This window comes from Beta vulgaris, chromosome 7 (genome assembly GCF_026745355.1).
Source record: "Beta vulgaris subsp. vulgaris cultivar EL10 chromosome 7, EL10.2, whole genome shotgun sequence".
Classification (NCBI taxonomy): domain Eukaryota; kingdom Viridiplantae; phylum Streptophyta; class Magnoliopsida; order Caryophyllales; family Amaranthaceae; genus Beta; species Beta vulgaris.
This window is the reverse complement of record NC_079208.1, coordinates 24,361,556-24,385,516: the sequence shown is the minus strand read 5'-3', so window position 1 is coordinate 24,385,516 and position 23,961 is coordinate 24,361,556. Positions and strand designations below refer to the sequence as shown.

At 36.0% G+C, this 23,961-nt stretch overlaps 1 long non-coding RNA gene across 1 annotated transcript; it reads left to right on the top strand.

Annotated features, from left to right (window-relative positions):
• Nucleotides 1-4,840: 4,840 nt before the first annotated feature.
• LOC130589599 (uncharacterized) lies at nucleotides 4,841-5,877 on the top strand. The gene is made up of 3 exons (XR_008967147.1): nucleotides 4,841-4,924; nucleotides 5,226-5,339; nucleotides 5,721-5,877. It is a non-coding gene; the product is annotated as an uncharacterized LOC130589599 (long non-coding RNA).
• The last annotated feature ends 18,084 nt before the right edge of the window (nucleotides 5,878-23,961 follow it).

The following is a 23,961-nucleotide window of genomic DNA, read 5'->3' as shown; positions in this document are numbered from 1 at the left end:
GAGGGTATAATCCGAGTTTTACATGGCGGAGTGTGTGGGGCTCGAAATCTTTGCTTTTGGAGGGGATCAAGTGGTGCGTCGGATCAGGGAAAAGTATTCGCGTGTGGGAGGACACATGGATTATTGGAGATGGAGCTCACAATGTTCCAACTCTGAGCGTGGATAGCAACCTAGACTTAAAGGTATGTGATTTAATTGATTATGAAAGGGGAGGGTGGAATGTTGATCTTGTACAGTAGACGTTTATTGAAGAAGAGTGGGAACTTGTGTTGGGCATCCCTATGTCTCGCTTTTTGCCCGATGATCATCGCTACTGGGTGGCCCTCTCGCAATGGACTCTTCTCGATCCGGTCATGTTATTAGGTAGGTCGCTTGGGTCATGTTCGCACATGGAGGCTACAACATGGTGAGGGAGAAACGGAGCTATGGCACGAGGTATGGAAGGTTAATGGACCTCCGAAACTAAGCCACTTTTTGTGGCGAGCTTGCAAAGGAAGCTTAGCGGTGAAGGAGACGTTATTTTCACGTCATATAAGTGAGGATGTATCTGCTCAGTTTGTAGTGACCCGAATGAGTCTATCAAGCATGATTTGTTCGAATGCTCCTTCGCACAAGCCATATGGCAGGTTAGTCCTTTTACTCCTCTTATTATGGTTACCCCAACATCTTCATTCTCTAAGAGATTTGTATCGCTCGAAAAACAGACTACAAAGGATGAGTTTCGAACTATTTGCTCACTCATGTGGGCGGGGTGGTACTGCCGAAATAAGTTGATTTTTTAGTATGAAACTTCTGATGCTATTATGGTGGTTGGGTGTTTCTCGAAGCTTGTAGATGATTATTGTGAGTATGCGGGAAGTATGTTTCGTGGATTGGGTGGTGGTTGCTCGTCAATGTCCTTGTGGGCTCCTCCCCTTATGAGTTTGTTTAAGGCAAACATTGATGCACATATTAGTCATAATGGTGAAGTGGGATTAGGGTTGGTGATTAGTGACAATGCAGGAGGCATCAAGTTGTTGGGAGTTAAACGAGTGGCGGCACGGTGGGATGCTACCACAGCTGAGGCAATGGTTGCGGTACAGGTTTGTGAAGTGGCATAAAGGCTCGGTTTTAGGAGACTAGTGCTTGAAGGTGATGCTCTTATGTTGATTAATGCAGTGAAGTGAAAACAAGAGGGTGTGGCTCCTCTTTTTAGAATTTTTAATGATATTATTTTTTCGGGAGAGAGCTTTGATTTTTTTTTTATCTCATGTTAGTAGAGCGGGCAATGTTGTCACCCATCTGTTAGCTCGTTCGTTTTGTGATCGTAACACTGAGATCGTTTGGCTGGACTCCTTTCTCCAAAGCATTTCTACTTTGTTCGAACTTTATCTAATATAAGCTCTCTTACTTTTTCCCTAAAAAAAAATCATAAATAGGATGTTACCATTTAGAACTAAAATTAAATTTAACTACGAAAGAGAAAGAGCCAGAATTCGATATTACTAGGAGAATTTCCGTTATTCTATGGTGGGAAAGGAAAAGGACTAATATTGAAAATTCTGTAACTATTGCATGGAGGCATTAATCTGACAAATACCTTTACGACTTTATGCATTAACTGATCTATATCTAATTTCTGTATCTTATCTTTTTGTAAGATAAACTTGGTTTTACATTATTTGATGAGCGACATACTGGCATATAAATTTGGGATTTAGTTGAGAATTTAACCCAAAAAATAATGCAAAACAGTAGGGTGGTAAGAACAATGTATCCATAAGAAGGTGGTATCAGGTGAAGATAAGAGCATTTTTCTAAGCACAAGATAATATCTTGAGTTTCGATTAGTGAAAGATAAGATTGCACAATTTAGTCGGAAGTTAAAAAAATAAACTAAATATATAGAATTTGTAACATAAATCTTATAGTTATATACTCATCCCTCAAATGTCACTAGTAGAAAAAACATCTTTTGCTACTTTACAAATGTTCGGGTTGTTAAAACAACCCAAGCATTCGATAAGTTTTTGGAAAATTAAAAAGAAAAATTCACAAATGCTCGGGTTTTTAAAAATAACCCGAGCATTTGACTAATTTAATACTTTTTTTTGGAAAAGAAATTTAATACTTGGAAGTTGGAACGCATAGTCTAAAACTATTCCCCGTCTAATCTATGTTCTCTGTCTTTCCCTCTCCACTCACTCTCGATCTGCATCTCTTTCTCTCTTCCCCTCTTCACTCACTCTCGATCTGCTTCTTTGAATGCATGTCCAGGTAATTTCTTTCGATTTTTATTGCTGTATTTTAGTTTTTTTTTCGGTTTCTTGGATTTTGGGGATTATTTAAGGGTTTTCTTTGATTCTTTAAGGTTTTGATTCAAAATCTTTCTCTCTCGCCTCGATTCGCCATACCGGCCACCGCAGGGAGTCAATGTTGTTTCCCTTTTCTAAAATTTTATCTTCCCAATTTCTTCTCTCATACCTCACTATACAAATTAGGGGACACTTCTCTCAAACCCTAATTCTTGCTTTCTCTCTCCTTGTTCTCAAGTCTGAAGGTAACATCGACTTTCTGTTAGTGCATTTTTTTTAGGTTTTGCGATTTTTTTTTTCATTTAATTGGCGAATATTAGTTTGCCATACTTGAGTTTCTGTTAGTGCGTCTATTTTAGGTTTTGTGAATTGATTCTTATAAACTTGTATGATTTGTGTGAAGAAATTAAGAGTGCTTGTGAGTACCGACCTTTTGAGAAGTGCGATTACAATGCTAGATTATCGAGCGAGATTTCTTGCAAGAAGCTGGAGTACCTTATTTCTCAGCTCGATAAGATGAAGGAGACGATAGATCAATATCAGGAATCTTCATGACATGGATCAAAATGTAAGCTTCTCTATATTTTTTGTCCACTATGTTAGCTTTCCTGGCTATTTTGATTTGGACCTTGGATGATGTACTTGTGTTAGGTGATGTCATATGGGATTTGATTTTCTTTGCTGGTGTGAATGTTGTAACGGTCCTCTACTGCATAAGTGTACTTCATTGATTTGTCATTTTAATGGGGGCAGTTGATGTAGGATGACTTTGTGCAGTTGAAGTGGGCCGTGGGCATATAATAACACCTGAATTCTCTAATTTACGAATTTTTTTGCCTAATTTTGTTTTTCAGTACCCTCTTAAGAAAGACATTGTTGTTTCAGATTCCTTTTTGTTTTCTATTTCAGTTGCACACTTGCACTTATGGGTGACTGATATTAAGTTCGTGCAACCTGTGGTTAATTTAAAGGGGCATACATTATGTAGAAAGAGGAGAAGTTACAGTGTTTAGAATCTGAGTAGACAGTACAATCTTTCCATGGGTTGTGGTATTTGCATTATTTCAAAATAAGTCATTAAGTTCTAAAAGTTCATTCAGACAGTAGTACTCAATAGCGATTCTTACACGATGTACATAGTTAGATATGTGCTTACTTCCTCATTTGAAGGTCGTAGGGAGAACGGGATAATACGATTTTGATTAGAATAGTAGGATTTTATATTAAGTTATAATAAGGTCTTTTGGACCAATCGGGGCGTTAAAAATAACGATTGACAGTCAGCCTAGCTTGCATAATGAGAATGAGAAGCTTGATGTGGATATTCCAAAAAACCGCGATTATTCTCTAAAATTTAAATTACTAGGGTAATATCTATTTGTTGGTTTTTTTGGGCTTGAAATCTAAGATATAATTAATCTTCTTTAAATTACTAGGGTAATACCTTGGATTTTGTCAACTGTCAAAGACATTTTTCCCCCTTTCAGATTAGTTTATGTTTCAGGGCATTTTCTACAAACGTAGATGGTTCTAAAAACATGGAAGTCGTATTTTTTCATTATCACATCTTAATGTCGAAATGTCACATGATCCTCTTAGTAGTGTTTGTGTGGGCTTATATTATGATAAAAAAAATCATGCTTGTTCATTCCCTTGCAAGCTGTGGAAGTGAAAAAAATTGTAAATAACTTGAGTTGTCAAAACTTTATTGTCCCCTCAAAAAAAAACTTTACTGTCTATCTGTTTGTAGACATGGTGCCTTTCTATTCTGTTGGGGAAATCAAATTGATTTGGTTGCTTACTCTTGGATTCTCATTGAAATTTATGGGGACGTATAAATTAGATTGATTGGAAACTTGCATTCTTCTTTGGTTTGCAGATTATAACTTAACATTCATGTAAGTGGGCGTGGCTTTCATAAGCTTTTATTTACTGCAATGTTTTGAGCATGAGTAGGTGTTCTGCCATGGAAGTTTTCAAGTAGAGGTATTTTATGCACTTTTATTTTCCGAGGTGTATTTCAGGCCTTTTCTAGATCTTTGCTGGGGTATATTTAGCCCTTTCAAATGAATTATTAGGCATCATAAATGAACGAGTAAGCAAATGGCCTTGGCCTTGGTTTATTACCCTAGTTCCTTGACCATTAATCTTCTAGCTCATCAGCTCTGTTAATATATAATTAAAGGTATTTTATTAGGAGTTGAATGAGCGTTATTGAGAATAAGGACTAGGAATTTAGGGTTGATGGCAGGTGAGTAAGTTGTGATCCGTGCTCACCCAAACTATAAACCATAAAGAGAGGAGATGGGAAGCTCCGCAATACTTTATGGTAATTAATGTAAAATTTCAGTACGTAATCTGTTCGGGTAGGAATTTAATCTGGAGCTTCATATGCGAGGAAGAAATGTAATCATGGTCAATAATACATATATGTTGTGTGCCAACTGCTTATTCAAATATCTATATTTGGTTATGTCTGCGTACTTATAGCTTTGGGATTCAAGCTCAATTGATAAGTGGAAGATGTGATTACTTGTTGGCTTTACATTTATTTGTTGATCTGAAGCAACTAGCTACCATTACAGCTCGCTTTGTCGGTCCACAAGCAAGGTCTCTCTCGCGGGCCAAAAGTATTTATTCAACTCGCTTTGTCTCTCTCTACAGTTGCTGCTTGAAACTTATCTTTTTTTTTTGTTTACTCATCGATAAAGAAAGTAGCTTGTGGTCTTTAATTATATTTATACCTTGGTTTTAGAAGTAGCTTTTGCTTGTTACTTTATTGATATTTTTCCTTATTCGAGAAGGCAGGTTAGGCTCTATAAATTCCTTTTCTTAAGATATTGCAAAACTCTTTCATCTCGAATTTGCTTATATTTCCTTGCTGATAGGTTTCAGTAGTTATTCCCTCCTAATTAATCTTTTTATTTGCAGGCGAATAAGAAAACCAGAAATAGGGCTTATGATATCCTCGTCCAAATTGGTCATGCTTGTGGAGATGAAGAGAGGGGTGGGAAAACGGAGACCTTGCTTCAATTCTTCAATTTGGTAAAGAGTTTTTTTGTTGCTCTATCTTTTTCATCTTTCTTTATGGGTTGTCTCAGAGTTATATTCATCCTGAATGTCTTGTTAATTATCTGATCAACAGTCATGAAAGTATTAAAGGATCCTACATGACATCTGTTATTATATGACTCTTCCTACAATGGGTACTAGTGTTAAATTTTCAGGTCTAGAATCTAAGATTTGACGGGGAATAGATTTTTAAAATTGAAAAGGGGCAAATCTTGTCAGTTTAAGAGTTGGGAAGAAGATACTCCACCAAAGAGACCTGTGTATGCCACAACAGGAGGAAGATACTTGACTTACATACGGGCTTATGTTCTTATCGCTCATTAAGATGATTTATGGGTTCTTTTGCTTTCACAGGTAGCGGGAGGTCTTGCTGGTGAGACTCCACATATGATTAGTGCTGCTGTATAAGGCTTGGCTCGCTTGGCTTATGAATTTTCTGATCTTCTTTCAAGTGCATACAGTGTGCTGCCCTCCTTGATTCTTCTTCTTCAGAGGAAGAACAGAGAGATCATTAAAGTATGTCGAATTCTGTTGTAGTCCTGTTTTTTTAGTTTGTTTAACTAAATGGCGACCTTAGCCTTTTTTGTTTTCTCTATATCAGTTAAAGGATTATTGTTAATTTATTGACCATTGTTGGTTCAGGTTAATTTCAGTCTACTTAAGGTGTTGGTTGCAAAATCACAATTTGAGAACATGCAGAGTCACCTGACTAGTGAGACGATTAGTCATTTTTTATTATTCACAATAATTTTTATTATTCACAATAATATTTTTTTATTCATATAGGATCTCTAATATTCAGGAACAAAAATATTAGAAGTATAACTTTTTACCTATATATAATTGATTATGTATTAATTTAGCGTAAAAAAACAAAAAAAAATTATATTTTTTTGGGCCTCAAATGCTCCGATTTTCCCTAAAAATCGGAGCATTTGTGTTGCCAAATGCTTCGGTTGCAACCGGAGCATTTGGAAGAGTCTCAAACGCTCGTATGGCGTCTGCTACGCGTGCAATATGGAGCATTTGCGGCTTAAAAAACCGGAGCAATTGAGGTTTTTTCTACTAGTGTGTAATTATTGATCCCACGTTTCATTTTTTAGTTTATTTATATAATTATGACGTTCAGAATTGTTTTCTGATTTTTTTTTCGTTTTTCCTTACATGTTTATTCATATAATTATGTATTCTGTCCCTTCAATAATATTCTTCCAAATTAGTGTTTCTCCATAATCGAAGAAATATTATATAGTATAGGTAGTGGTTTTTTGGAGACGAGACAAAAAGTGTCATATGTAAATATTAACTTATAAACATAGGAGAAAGTGTCATATTGTGTATGAATTGTGGGTCATATGAAAATATTAAATAATTATAAACTTACCAAATATAGAATAAAGTAGAAATGATAAGAATTTTACGGAGCACTCTAAAACAAAAGGTAGTAAAAAGATTATGGACTGCAGGAAGTATGTCATAGCTTGTTTAATTAATTAGTTAAAATCAAATAATAAAACTAAATTTCTTCGTATGTGTGGTTAGATCATGCAATTTAGACACTTACTAGTTTTAGGACCCGTGCATAACTAAGGAACAATCAAAAAATAGCAATGATGTACGGGAGTATTAATTGCTTTGTAACATAACTAAGGAACAATCAAAAAATAACAATGATGCAAATAACGCAACATCATAAAATCATGATATATGAGTTATCAAACCGTTAATTATATATATAACCTTTTAACTCAATCTATATGTTCGCAAACACTTCCTTGTAAACTACATTTGTTGTACTTGTTTGCACTCCGTGTTCTTTATCAGACGGAAGGATCTTCAGACCTCTTTTGCTCGTAACTCTTGAAACAGCAACATAAAATTGGTCGTGGCTAAAAACAGGTCTCGGGAGATACAGGCCTACATGAACCAAGGATTGTCCTTGAGTTTTATTTATAGTCATAGCAAAACAAACCATTAAAGGAAAATGACGTCTCTAAAATCTGATAGGAAACTTGGTAGAGTCCGACGGCTTCAATGTCATTTTTGGGATAAAAACTTTTGCACCCACATTACTTTTGGAAAAAACAGTAGCTTCAATAATACAATTACCTATATGATTGACGACTAACCTCGTGCCATTAAATAATCCAGATGTTTGATCAATATTCTGTAGAAGCATAACTGGCACACCAGCCTATAATCGTATGCGATGATTTGGGAAACCCAAGCATTTGATTGTATTGAGGAATTCAGTGGAGCATATTTCGTGGACTCAAATGTTTCCTTGCTCTTTACTTATAGCATCCGAACTCAAATAGACTTTCTCTTCTCCAGGAATCACTAGTAGAAAAAAGCCTACTTGCTGCGGTTAAAAAGTGCCCTATTGCTGCGGAATAGGGCGCGCAGCAATTGAGGGCGCAGCAATAGGTATTAATAATATTGCTGCGGTTTAACCGCAGCAATATTACGTAAATTTGCTGCGGTTATATCTACCAAACCGTAGCAATATTAGGAATTGGGTGATATAAGGTGTCCCAAAAGTAATATTGCTGTGGTTTTGGCCAGAAACCGCAGCAATATTACTTTTTTATTATAAAAATTAATATTGTTGCGGTTTCTGGCCCAAACCGCAGCAATATTATTTTTTATAATAAAAAAGTAATATTGCTGCGGTTTCTGGCCCAAACCGCAGCAATATCCCTTTTTTTTTTTTTTTTGTATATTAGTGAGAGAAAGCTATATATGCAACCTTGATGAAGCTATGCAGCAATATGCTAATAATTTTCTGCATAAATTTCGGCAGAGCTCCGTTTGTAATTGGAAAACCCATAATAGGGACTTAATTAACCTGTACAACAACCAATAACATCTCCGAATCCACCATCCAAGCAAATCATAATCCATCAAACAACCACCATGATCTCCAACATACATCATCCAATATTCAAGCCAACAAACCAACATCATATTCAACCCAACCAACAAAATACAATTCCATAATAATCCAACAAAAATATTTATATATCATGATAATCCATCACTACAAAGTTGGTTGTACAAGTTGGTCTAAAGTTAGCACTACAAAAATATTTATATGTTCGTCTAAAGTTAGCTAGAACGAAAAGAAGGATATTAACATAAACTAACTAACCTATGCAATGCACTCATCAACAAAGTATCTTGCCCACTTATTCTTCACCTCATTGATTTGATCCTCCGTATAAGGATCTTTGGTAAAGGTTTGAGCAACCTGAAAATAATTTATCAAAGTTAGCATCAAATAGTTAAAATATATTAAATATGAAATGAATAATTATATAAACTTACTTTGTCCATATCCAACGAACCAAAATATGAAGCGAGTACGTCAAAAATGTACCGCATCACAAAATAACCGCACTCCGTACCTCCTTGTTGTTGCGGGCACTTTATCAAAAGTTATAAGAAAATGAGAAAAATTACCGCATAATGAGAATAAAGTAATCTTTAAATTGAATCAAGAAATTCGATCAATACATACCTCAACATATTTCCACAAAAGCTTCTCTCGACGAACTTTGTGGCCGCTCATCCGAAACCTCCTAAAAGCACTAGATAACAACATTGTTTGATTTAGTCCTTAATTGTGGAATGTTACCATCTCAATTCATATAAAGTATACCAAAAATATATCAACTTACGCTATCATAGGCAATTTAAGCTTTAACTTCCGCTGTTTGTGATAGCTGGCAGAATCGAAAATATAAACTATCCCAGGCAAGGGACATATGACAAGTAGCATCCAATGTTGGCTATTGAAAGATTAAACAACAATAATTACTTGAAAAATCACATATCATGCAACAATAAATATTGTAGATATTAAGAAAGAATATTACTCTTGAAAGATTGGCGCGAACATGATACTAGCATTTACATGACGCATCCAACCATAGCATGCACAATGTACTTTGTTACCTCCTCCGATGATGAATGCGACTCCATAACGGTGCTTTGTGGACACATCCAACAAACACGTCCAATAGAATCCCCAAATCCAGCCAAGTCTGACTGCGTAGCCCTAAAAATTGGCAAAAGTAACTATATGTGAAAAATACAACTACCATATAATTAAATGTTAAAAAAAACATAACTTTGATGATTGTTACCTCATGTAGACTTGGATAATAGAAATATTAATCATTTCTCCTCTCAAAAACTGACCAATATCCTCCTTGGTCAGAAAAGCGGTGCCATCATCTGTCAAATAATGGAACAAGGATCTCGGCAAGGTAACACCAACAGCATCATCGTCTGCGACGGCAAGGGCAAGCGTATCTGCTAACTCCCTGCAGTCCTCAGTAAGGGAGTCCAAGAACGATCGATCGTCGATAACTGGACTAAACTGAGAAGCCGAACCGGCTGATGAATGCAACTGGCTAGAAGATCTAACAGCCTCCCCCGAAATCCCTTTTTGTTTTTTAGGTGTCGGTATAACCTAATAATTATTTTTCAAAATGGGCATAAGATTATGAAATTTTAAATTGAAGGCTATTATATTTACAAAAATAGAGGCCTATATGAAAAATTACCTCATCACTTAACATTTGTGCTAAATTTTTTGGCCATTGCACCCAAGTACCCAAAGCAGTAGCTGTAGTGTCGATCTCATATGCAGGGACGGGAACAGGTAGTGGCAAATGACCATATTTCTCTATAATTCGATGAATTTTCACTTTTAGGTGATCATTCATCATTCTAGACCCATGAACTGTAGTGGTCTCATCAAAAGCATAAGAATATGCATCTGCCACTAGACAAGTCTCTCCACTAGTTGGATCTACCAAATACAATCGACACGGAACCTCGTCCTAACAGCAACACGTAATATTGATATTATATGAATAAAACACACATGTAAATATGATAATTATTTGTATAGGGCGCCATGTATATAAGATAATATTTTGTATAAAGCACATGTATATATAATAATTATATGTACCTTCAGCTGAGGAGAATGAGTGTCTGATCCAGATAATGGAGTACATAGATGAGTGGGCTGTGAAGCAGCTACCTCAGGAGATGGCCCAGGAGATGGCCGAGGAGGTGGCCAAGGAGGTGGCCCAGGAGATGGCCCAGGAGATGGCCCAGGAGGTGGCCCAAGAGGTGGCCCAAGAGGTGGCCCAGGAGATGGCCCAGGATATGGCCCAGGATATAGCCCAGGAAATGGCCGAAGAGGTGGCCCAGGAAATGGCCCAAGAGGTGGCCCAGGAGATGGCCCAAGAGGTGGCCCAGAGTATGGCCCAGGAGATGGCCCAAGAGGTGGCCCAGAGTATGGCCCAGGAGATGGCCCAGAATATGGCCCAGGAAATGGTGAAGCAGATGTTGGAATAGGAGGCTGAGTCGGCTGTGTAGGAGGAGATGGCATAGCAAATGGTGAAGGGAAAAAATGATACAGCCCAGGTGACTGAGTAGGTGGTTGTACATGAGAAGGAGATGGCCCACCAGATGGTGAAGAATATGGCCCGGTAGATGGATGTGAAGGTGAAATCATCACATTCTGCATATATGTGGCAATGTCCTCCCACCTTTCACTCATTTTCTGTATGAGTGCCTCCTCTTGTTCTTTCATCGATCTCCTATAGTGCGTACGAGGTACGTGTCCAAAAGCCTTGGTATAGCCAACATTAACACCCCCAAAACCGTAACAGCGACCCGGATGATCTGGCTTCTCTCCAAGAGCCATAAAAAGGGCATCTCTGTTACGAACCGGAATGAACTCACCCTTGGCTTGCTTCTCCTTGTACTCCAACTGCCCAAAAAGCAAGTTAACAGTAATAATGTAGTTAATAAATGAAAAAATATTCATGTCAAATTAAAAGTTAATTATAATGATATACATACGTATTTGTCAGCTGCTTTATTTGTTTCCTCATCTGGAATGAATCTCTGTTTAGTAACAGGATCTTTCTCATGCATCGCGCACCACCAATCATCACCCCGGTTAAAACTGGAGGAGATCGAGGAGGATGGTGTACTAGAAGACGATCCAGAATCAAAACTAGGTGGACCGAATTTCTCCTGCCTCCACAACTCTCTAGCATCTCCCTAACTCCTCTGACGTAAGTGGTGATGATGTGTGTTCTTCTTTGCGCTCTCAAGCGCCTTTTCTCGCTTTTTCTGCAAAATAAAAAAACACGTTAAGTTAGTATAATATTATTTAAATCAATAAAACCAAGTTAATAATAAGAATACAAACTTACTATAGCATGATCTGACATCATCTTTTCTTTGAAAGTGGCCCAATCCTCCTTCTTGATATGCTTGTATACGTCAGGCGGACTATCACCTAACTTCTCTTTCTTTGATCTAACTCTCGTCAATGTTATCCAGCCAGATACCAATTTGCTCTTAAAATCCCTCCATCTAACGTTCAGAGCAGACAAGTAGAGCTTCTTGTATCGAACCTCGTCGGGAAGGTGAAACATGTTCTGTTTTTCAAAATAGGCTAAAATGACTAATTTTGGTTCCAACTAATCTATATGTTGTATTTTCAATCAAATCTACTTATAAATACATCAAACTAAGTATATATGATATGTTAGAGTTGTTTATAACTTAAACTAGCATGAAACAAGTCATTTTCATTCATTTGGGAAGAAAAAGGCCCGAAATGGCCAAAACTGGCTAATTTTGGTTCCAACTAGTCTATATGTTGTATTTGCAATCAAATCTACTTATAAATACATCAAACTAAGTATATATGATATGTTAGAGTTGTTTATGACTTAAACTAGCATGAAACAAGTCATTTTCATTCATTTGGGAAGAAAAAGGCCCGAAATGGCCTAAAATGGCTAATTTTGGTTCCAACTAGTCTATATGTTGTATTTGCAATCAAATCTAATTATAAATACATCAAACTAAGTATATATGATATGTTAGAGTTGTTTATGACTTAAACTAGCATGAAACAAGTCATTTTCATTCATTTGGGAAGAAAAAGGCCCGAAATGGCCTAAAATGGCTAATTTTGGTTCCAACTAGTCTATATATTGTATTTGCAATCAAATCTACCTATAAATACATCAAACTAAGTGTATATGATATGTTAGAGTTATTTATGACTTAAACTAGCATGAAACAAGTCATTTTCATTCATTTGGGAAGAAAAAGGCCCGAAATGGCCAAAACTGGCTAATTTTGGTTCCAACTAGTCTATATGTTGTATTTGCAATCAAATCTACTTATAAATACATCAAACTAAGTATATATGATATGTTAGAGTTGTTTATGACTTAAACTAGCATGAAACAAGTCATTTTCATTCATTTGGGAAGAAAAAGGCCCGAAATGGCCTAAAATGGCTAATTTTGGTTCCAACTAGTCTATATGTTGTATTTGCAATCAAATCTACTTATAAATACATCAAACTAAGTATATATGATATGTTAGAGTTGTTTATGACTTAAACTAGCATGAAACAAGTCATTTTCATTCATTTGGGAAGAAAAAGGCCCGAAATGGCCTAAAATGGCTAATTTTGGTTCCAACTAGTCTATATGTTGTATTTGCAATCAAATCTACCTATAAATACATCAAACTAAGTGTATATGATATGTTAGAGTTATTTATGACTTAAACTAGCATGAAACAAGTCATTTTCATTCATTTGGGAAGAAAAAGGCTCGAAATGGCCTAAATTGGCTAATTTTGGTTCCAACTAGTCTATATGTTGTATTTGCAATCAAATCTACTATAAATACATCAAACTAAGTATATATGATATGTTAGAGTTGTTTATGACTTAAACTAGCATGAAACAAGTCATTTTATTCATTTGGGAAGAAAAGGCCCGAAATGGCCTAAAATGGCTAATTTTGGTTCCAACTAGTCTATATGTTGTATTTGCAATCAAATTACCTATAAATACATCAAACTAAGTTATATGATATGTTAGAGTTATTTATGACTTAAACTAGCATGAAACAAGTCATTTTCATTCATTTGGGAAGAAAAAGGCCCGAAATGGCCTAAATTGGCAAATTTTGGTTCCAACTAGTCTATATGTTGTATTTGCAATCAAATCTACCTATAAATACATTAAACTAAGTGTATATAATATGTTTGAGTTTTTACCATAGTGTCTGTCCACATCACATCCAACAAGGTAGGAGAAATGTGTCTCCATGACCAGTTGATGTTCAGCTTCCGTATAAAAGACCGATCCAAACACCATACTTGGCTCGCCATGGACCTAGTAAAGAAACAATTAAAAATCCAAATATGAAATTGTAATAAGCTAAGTATGATAAAATACATTTATTTACCTGTTGGCCTTCCCAAATCATCGAACTCTAAGACCATATCTCCTGTGTTGTGGAGATTCATCGTGGGACCTCGTTTACTCTTTCGTGTTGCCTTTGGATTCCCACTTGACTTCTTCCCGCTCCCCTGTGCACCATAATATGTAGTGGTCTGACCTGAACCTAAGAATCAAAATAAGAAAATTAAATTAGAGAACGAACAAGTAAATTACATAATGAATGTTTAAAAAATTGAAATAAACGCGAACCTGACGGGGGTGGCTGCCCATCACCTGTCACCTCAATGCCAAGTAAGGCATTCCTATCAGCCTCTAGCTCAAATCTCTCCATCCACGCATCTAACGCATCTGCCTCACGATCACTGGCTCTCCCTGGTCAGGCTCCTTTTCTGGGTGAAAAGGGGCATCAGAATCCGATGAATGCTCGCTCGAATCGTCACTAGCCATATCTGTAGCATATAGATAGAAACAAGATATAGTGTTAACGAAATTTAAAACAATATACATCATCACATCATTGTAACAAAATTCAAAACAAGCCAAATTACTCATATAGAACATTTTTTACCTTTAATTTTGGTCAATAGGTTGCTCAATGACTGTTATACCTTCTTGGTGATCCATTCGCATGTAACTATTTTCAGTATCAATCACATTCATCATATCGTCATTTGGATTGAGAAAGGGGGATGTCATCAAACTTATCATATTCTTCTTCGTCGTCAACATCACCACTCCTAAAATTCGCCTTTTACCATTAACAACAATGCACCACTGAGTGTCTACGGATCAGATACATAGAACACTTGTTTTGCTTGCGATGCGAGGATAAAAGGTTCTTCAGTGTCACGCAGACGACTCATATTGACCAGAGTAAAACCGCACTCATCCTTTTGCAAACCACGTCTATTATCCGCCCACTTGCATCGAAAAATAGGCATAGTGAAGTCACAATAATCGAGCTCCCATATTTCTTGAATGATCCCATAATATGATTGTGTAGCATCAATCGGAGTTTTATCCTTTGCACTCGCATACTCCCTAGATGATGCAATCGTTGAAACCCCACAATTCTGGACCACCTTTGATTTCTTATCCTGACGTTCAGTGTAAAAGGTATAACCATTGATATCATATCCTTCATAGGAGTTAAAACTGTCACGTGGACCATATGCCAACCACTTAATTGTATCAGGTACATGATGGTTTATTTGCAGACAATTCACCGATTACTTTATTGTGAAACCAGTCAATGAACGACCTGTTATGCTCATTCATCAATGCCCTCTCCCCTTTTGACGGATTTTTGTGACGCAATTCACGCATATGTCTTTCTAAGTATGGATTAACTTCAGTAACATGGTGCAACACAAAAAGATGAGCTTTATGCAACTCATCCAATGAAGGTGCAATATGTCGCATTCCGACCCCACCTTTGCCTTCTAATCTACCCTCGTGTCTCGACTTTGGAAGACCTATCGTCACAGCCTTAGCAAAATAAGAAGAACAATATCCTCCAACCTCTTCGGCAATTGTTCCTTGAATAATACTCGCCTCTGGTCTTGCTGGATTCTTCACTTTCTTTTTCAAAGAACCCATATGTCTCTCAAAAGGGTATGCCCATCTTAAAAACACAGGACCACACAGCTTAATCTCCCTTACCAAATGAAGGACTAAGTGAACCATAATGTCAAAAAAAGAAGGTGGAAAATACATCTCAAATTGACAAAGTGTGATCACCACCTCATTTTGCAAAGCATCCAACCTATCAGGATCAAGTACCTTGTTGCATATGGTATTGAAAAATGAACACAACCTCGTGATAGCAAGTCTGACATGTTTTGGAAGAATCCCCGTATTGCAATCGGCAAAAACACTTGCATCATCACATGACAGTCATGAGATTTCAACCCAATTAATTTCAGATCAGTCATGGAAACAAGTCTTCTCATGTTAGATGAGTATCCAGTGGGAACCTTAATACCGTATAAACACTCACAGAACAATCGTTTCTCTTTCCTAGACAATGTATAGCAAGCTGGAGGCAAATACGTTGTTGTTCCCTTTCCTTTCTTAGCCTTTTCCTTAACCTTTGGCCATAAATTAGGCCGAATCTTCAATTTCTCCATATCTCTACGAACCTTAAGACCATCCTTAGTCTTTCCTGGCATATTCAACAGAGTACCGATAATTGCATCACAAACATTTTTTTCAATATGCATTACGTCGAGACAATGCTAACTGGTAATATTTCCAATAAGGAAGTCTCCAGAATATAGACTCTTTTTTCCAAACGACACCATCGTCTTCCGAAGGTTTAACCCCCTTACCAAATATTGTTCCCATCCCCTTAACACGATTATAAACTTCTTTTCCAGTTAACGGTATAGGAGCTGGACCATTTTCAACAAACCCGTTAAATGTGCTTTTTTCTTTCGATATGGATGAGAACTATGTAGGAATTGCCTATTAATGATATAGACATGTTTCCCACAATGTGGCAAATGTGTAGCCTCCATGCCATTCTCACAAATGGGACATGCCTTTTTCCCTTTGACCTTATACCCCGATAAATTCCATAAGCAGGATAATCATTTATAGTACAGAATAGCATAGCACGAAGCCTGAAATCTTCGTTAGAATACGCATCAAACACCATAACACCTTCGTCCCACATCTTTTTGAGATCTTCGATGAGAGGTGCAAGATATATGTCTATATCATTTCCCGGCTGCTTAGGCCCAGAAATTAAAAGAGACAACATAATATACTTCCGCTTCATGCACAACCATGGAGGAAGATTATATATCACTAAAAGAACAGGCCAAGTGCTATGTTGACTACTCAAAGTACCGTAAGGATTCATTCCGTCCGTACACAATGCAAGTCTCAAGTTCCTAGCTTCCTGACCAAAGTCTCTATATCTGGAATCGATAGCTTTCCATTGAGGAGAATCTGCTGGATGCCTAAGCATCCCATCTTTCTTTCTGCGATCAGCATGCCATCTTAGGTTTTGTGCATCTTCTTTAATAGAAAAGAGCCTCCTAAACCTTGGCACAACTGGAAGATACCACAACACTTTCGCAGAAGGCCCAGTATTTCCCGGTCCGGGCACAACCCCATCCGGCAATTTGTAGCGGGACTTACCACACCTCGGGCATTCATAAAGGTCCGCATACTCATTTCGATACAACATGCAATCATTCGGACATGCATCGATGCGCTCATATTCCAAACCCAAAGGACACATTAATTTTTTGGCATAATAGGTAGATTTTGGTAACAAATTACCCTCAGGAAACATATCATGTAAAGCTTCTAAGAGTTCTGTAAGCCTACATCAGTCAAATTATGTTTCGCTTTTATGTTGAAAAGAGTTAAAATCCCACTCAATTGAGTGTATTTTGTACACCCTGGATAAAGGGGTTTCCCAGCAGCTTCAGACAAACTGTCAAACACTCGTGGCCGCTCATTAAAATGGTCACGAGCCCCTTCCAACATCTCACCTATTCGATCACCAAACTCTTCATCCTCAGTGTCACTATTATCTCCGTTGTCATTTTCATCACCTACTACATCATCGCCTTCAATCCTAACATGATCTTCTACCACAACTTCATTCTCAACCCCGACATTCGACATATCAATTTCTAATGAATTACTAGTGCCAAACTCAACATTAACCCTATCCTGAGTATATTTTCCCTGCTCACCATGCCATAACCAAATATAATACTCAGCCCTAAATCCACGACGGATAAGATGATCCCTTATGGTCCTAATATCAGAAATCATATTCACATTGTAGCAATCAACACATGGACAATAAATCTCAGCCTCGCAAGTAAGTTGTTGATGTTCTACAGCACGTTTACAAAACTCATTCACACCTTCTACGAACTCCAACGTATTCCGCTTTCCATACATCCAACTTCGATCCATTTCTAAAAACCCCAACACATACATATATACAAATTATTATCAATTTAAAATTCACATAACTCCAACACATACAACAAACTAATATTCAATGCATTGCTTCCATTGGGTCCTTATCACTCCAACCTAACCCATCCTTAAACGTCCAATCCCACTAGTGAATGCATGTATCATCTTTGATTCTAAGTAAAATTCGGCAGCATTTCCCTACAGTTCTCCAAGTACACGATAAAGATAATTGTTTATCTTATATGTACCCGGAGATCAAATTAGGGAAATGACTAACCGTATTTCACTTAGAATCAAAGAATCAACACACATTCACCACCTAAGTGAGATGTGACGTTTAAGAACAGTCCCAAAACGGGGACTATTCAAGACTTACTCCTAATGAGTAAGTCTTGAACGGGTATCTAGGCAATATGATGTACATAAAAACAATCGCATTCAAGCGATTCCAAATATTCACAAAACAATAATCGCATTCAAGCGATTTCAAGTTATCATCAAACAACAAATACCAAACCATTCCTTAGATTTCCCTTCCCCTCCCATTGGTAAGTCTATCAATATAAAGGCATTGCATTCATATCAATTTAAACAAAGAATTACAAAAACAAATCCCGTATAACATATTAGGGCATACAAAAACTAAAGCAAAATTATCACAAAATCAGTTTTTAATACTCAAATCTTATAACTAAGCATATATATACTTTATACTAATCATTTTAAACTACAATTTAAGCCAAAAATTTATTAAAACACTAATTAAGAAAAATTTACAAAAAAACTAACCTAAGATGACAAAACGGCGAGGAACAATGTTGAATGCACCGGAAATTCGGAGGAGAGGCGCCGGAGGAGAAGTGCCACAGGAGAAGCACCGGAAAACGAAGGGGGAGTGAATATTTAAGCCAAAAATTTATACCGGAAAACGAAGGGGCTGAAGCAACGAAGGAGAGAGGCGGCGGAGGAGTACTGCAGGACCGAAACGCCGGAAAACGAAAGGGGGACGCCGGAATGTTGTTGCGAGATCGCCGGAAGACCGAACGTGTCGCCGGAGGAGAGAGAGAGAGAGTGAGGGGGTCGAAAGTCTGAGAGAGTACTGCTGTGAGAGAGTTTTGAGAGACAGAGAGTTTGAGAGTGTGAGGGTAGAGAAACCCGCGTCCCTTTTTTTTTTTGGATTGCCAGCGAATATTGCTGCGGTTTCCACGTGGCAACCGCAGCAATATATTAAAAAATTATTTTTTAATATATTGCTGCGGTTGCCACGTGGAAACCGCAGCAATATTCGCTGCTAAGGGCCCACATGTTATCAAAATTTTCCCGTTGACTAATATTGCTGCGGTTTTTGGCGGGAAACCGCAGCAATATTGTAATTTTCAATTTTTTTTTTTCTTTTTGCGTGTTATATTGCTGCGTACAGGTAATACCGCAGCAATATCAGCGCAGCAAATAGCATTTATTCTACTAGTGAATGGTAGATAGAACATGATCATTTATTATCTCCACTATCTCATTTGTTGGGGCTAAAATAGCTCTTTCTTGGAAATATTTAGCTTCTCAAATATGGTCATGTATGTATGGGTAACTGCTATCAACAATTGCTGAAATTGGATCGGCTCCAGGATCTATAAGGATATCTTTTGCAACCTCGATAGCGGCTTCACCATCAGTAGGACCCCAAGCCTTTCCGTCTCTTACTTAGTATCCACTTTGCGAATTCTCGTAATTCATCAACAGAAGATTTTGAGGAACCTGATTGTAATCTCATATTGCGAGTAAGTCATAGGAACTTACACGAATCCCATAAGTAAGACGAATTAACGGTGGCGAACACGATATCTTGCCTCGTTCCTTTCAGTACAACTGGTAATATCTTCTTGAGATCACCACCGGATCCCATCACTTTACCTCCAAATGGTCGATGCATTTTATCCTTATCAACCGACCTCATTATGTCCCTCAAACTTCTATCAAGTGCTTAAAAACAATACTTATGCATCAGTGGGAGCTTCATCCCAAATGATTAGTTTTGTCTTAATAAGAACAACAGCTACATCTGACCCAGGGCGAATGTCGGTACAAGTTGAATTCTCATTTACATTCAAAGGGATACCAAATATAGAATGAGTTATTCTTCCTCGTGGAAGGAGGAGAGAAGCAATTCCACTCGAAGCTATTGGCAATACAATTTCGCCCTTCTTTCTTATTGCAGCACATAATGTCTTCGAAACATCTGTCTTAGCCGTCTCTCTGTAGCCATAAATGAATTAATGCTTACTACATTGATTGGCAATCATACACGACGCATTTGCATTTGCTGAAGCACATGGATCGTGCTTCATGTACTCACTGACGGCTTGATATAGTTCTGGATTTTCACATTTATCGGGCAACTCAGCACAAATAATCTTATCAATATCTGAAGCAACAGGGTATTTATTTTCTTGATGAATGTACAACAAAATATGAGCTTGCGGCAAACCACGCTTTTGAAATTCAACTGTATAAACCACTGAAAATCAGCAGACAACAAATTAAGTTTTCATATTAAAATTATATAATATATAACAATAACAATGCAATTTAAAAATATAATAATATTAATAGAAATAAGGACAATTTCTAACATATTAACCCTAACCCTGCCAAATATTTTTGTGATCTTTCAAATCTTTCACCAGCTGGTCTGGTTTCATCTTACAAACTCGGCATATGATCTATGGCCTATCTTCTGGCCTAAGGCTGCTTTTCTTTACAAATCTAGTGATCTCTGGCCACTTAAAAATTACACGTAAATGTTATGAATAAATCAGGATAACCATACCATCTACAAATAATCATCCCATCCTGATAGTTTTCTCTCATATAAGTATGTCCTCATGTGAAGGAAGATAGCAATACTATACGACATCCAGTTGAAGATCCTTTTGTTTCACCTCTTTCGACAACACCTCTTAAATTCTTGACCTTCGCGGCTCTCAAGCTCTGTTGGGTGTGTCTAAGAAAAGATAACCTTTCAGCTTCAATCATTATGTAAGCTTCTACTAAGAATCATTATATAATAGTATTGTTCCAGCTTCCAAAGCTCGATCTTGTATTTTGTAGGCAAAGGACTCATGCATTGTGAGTTTAAATCTCTTTCCTGTTGAACCGTCTGTTGGAGTCTTATCTCTATGCATAATATCTATTCTAAATCTATCTTCTCCATATGGAAATAATAGTGGATATTTCGTAGCGAGGTAAGAAGGCTGAACCTCGGAAATTTGTCGTAGCTTTCCACCCTTCGTTTCTATAATTATCTCTCTTTTGTTGGCACTATTAATATCTCCTACAATAAGTGCAGCAACTTCTAATGTTGTTGGCAAATTGTAAGTTCTTCCATCAAATTCTCTTTTTCCAATAAGTTTTAATTTCAAATTCTCACACGTGTTAGATGCAAACCTATCCCTAGCCATTCCAAAATTATGAGTTAAAGGTTATTTTGATTTAACATATCTTGTAATTGTGAGACTATGCGATCTTCAAACTTATCAGGGTTTGACGTACTGGTAAGACATATATAAGAAATAAGTTACAATCTGAAAAGAATATGCAAATTAAACAATTAAAGTCAAAATGATACATAAAGCCATTTAGTATGTTGCACCTTGCAGCTTCTTTCCTGTTCTTGATTTCATCCTTAGTATCGTATATGTAAAGCTAGGAAAACTTTGGCCGTGCACCATCAGCAGGAAATAAAGTACCTATCAAGTGATGATTTTGACCATCAATTTTGTAATTGTATGGACCTCGACCTTTAGTTGTAGGTGCAATAATCCTTCCACCCATTGATGTAAACGAATACATCATATTATATCCTCTTATATTTTCAAGAAAGTGGTTGCTTCTATTATGTTTCTTCTTCAATAGATCATAAATAATTTGAGGTGGTGTTTCAGTAGAGGTAGTTGAACCTTCCCTTGCATGCAACATAACGAAAACTTCGGCTTGATTGTTTTGTTTTTCTTGTTAACTCTCTCGTCAAACCACATTTTCGCCCCACAAAACTCACAGAAATATGTAGGGTCTCCTAAATCTGAGTAGTTTTCTGTGAAAAAAATGCATTAATAAAATATTCGATATAAATTGTAAAGAATAAGAAAAGACAACAAATAATGAAAATCATTATTTCGTTTCACATGAGTTCCAATAATTAGTAGAAATTATATGCCAACATGTGACGGTATCCATATAATTGACGTCATTGTCACTATCGTCTTTTATAACACACTCATTGTGAATGATAGTATTTGATTGGTCATGAGAAGTTGATTCAACATTTTCATCTTTATAGATCAGTCATAAACAATAATATATTTTAGATTTGATATGAAAAGTAATGCAAATAATACATACTTATATTAAAAAAAATAATTAATTAATACCGTTTATAATTCTGTGTGTAACTGATTTAAGGATATTTGAAGTTCGAACCACATGTCTCTTAGGTCTAACCTAACTATGAGATTGTGTCAATTCCAACATGTCTCCAGAAACCATAGAACTGTCTATTATTTTTCCATTTTAGTTGATCGAAACAAAAAAATGAACATAATTATCGAATACCATCATGACTTTGAAAGTAGATAATGCATACCTCGAGTTCTTTTTTCTAACAAAATGAGCTTTCTCTTATTTCTGGCGATTTGTGAAAGCGATTTTTTCACTAAAGTAAATGTCAAATAAATATGATCATGAGATGTTGCATATTATTTATTTTATCGTTAAATATAAATAATAATCACAAAATATCAAAAATATACATAAATCATATACCGTTAATAACAATGTTGGTAGGATTATTATTAGAAGTAATTGTGTCTAGCGATGCCTCAGAATTACGATTGAGAAGATGATAATTGCAAATCTAGAACAATAAAAATTGGTATTTTCATTTATGTTAATAAAAAAATTAAAATTGAATTAGCATATAAAGGGAATTTGTCATATATTTACCTCCATACACCAATGGAGTAGTACAAACAATACTTGAATCATTAACTACTGTGCTTATTGAAGGTGAATGAAAAACGGATCCATCTGAATATAATATGAATAAATAAAATAATTTTACATTGAACTTAGGATAATATTTCATATAATAATAACCGTTATAGTACAAATGTATATCGTTCGATGAATGACAAAAATAGTGGAATTATATTAAGGATTGTTGCGTCCCTAAATTGGCCAAAAACTTTTCACGTCTTTGTGACAATATTAGTTTTCTTTTTTGCCTTGGACATCGTTGTTCAATTCGTTTAGATATAATTTGATTTAGAGATCATGAAGATACTGCAAAAAAAAAAAAAAAAAAAAAAAAAAAGTCAACACAAAAATTTGAGTCATATAACGATAATATCGTTGCAAAATAAAAACCAAAAACAGATAATTTGTTATTGTACTAATTAATTAAAGTTAAAATAAAAGTATTTTATTATGACTATCTCTTAACTATTATTCATAATACCACTAAAACTAAATATTCAGTGGGTTCAACATAATATGTTTACATAAACCATAATTCATAATATTTAGTAAATTTATTTTCACTTTTTCATACACATTATTTAAAACATTCTATTTTCTTTTACTTATATTCATGCACTTTTACTAATTATTAGGTTTATTTATAATGTATTTCATATCTAGTTTATTAAACTATTAATAATTTATTCATCTAAACGATGGCGAAAATGTTTTTACATAGTCTTCTTAAAACTGATGCTTTGTGTCCTAAAATGGGTTGCTTTCATGAAATTAACCTATGCATACTTTTGCTACGTAAGATTTAGGTTTTTACTTTAAATAATAGTATAGATATAGATGGAAAGAACATGTAACAAATTAGGAGAGTCCATATTTGATATCAAATTACCACTAACTCACTTAGCTATGAAATTTCTTCTATTTAGAGTTGATACACGTTAAGAAAACAATAAACATGCTTTGAGACTAAAAAGAAAAGGAAAATCAGTGGATGAGTTGTATTAGAACTGACAATCAGTTTGCAAATTGCAACATTCCACAAAGACTTGCACTTACATAAGAAAAAAGAAAAGTAGCTTCGGGTATTAAAAACAGTCTGAAATATGTATCCCAATATTATCAAAAAAAATAAAAAATAAAAGGAAGGGAAGTTAAAGACATAATATGATTAAGTACACAAGTCAAAGACATAGTTTAGTATTTTCAACCTTTGTGAGTGAGGTCAACGTACGACTGTGCTGCTCAATAAGCATTGGTAGATATACATAATATATATTATGTAATCGGAGTACATATCTTTTTATAGATGAC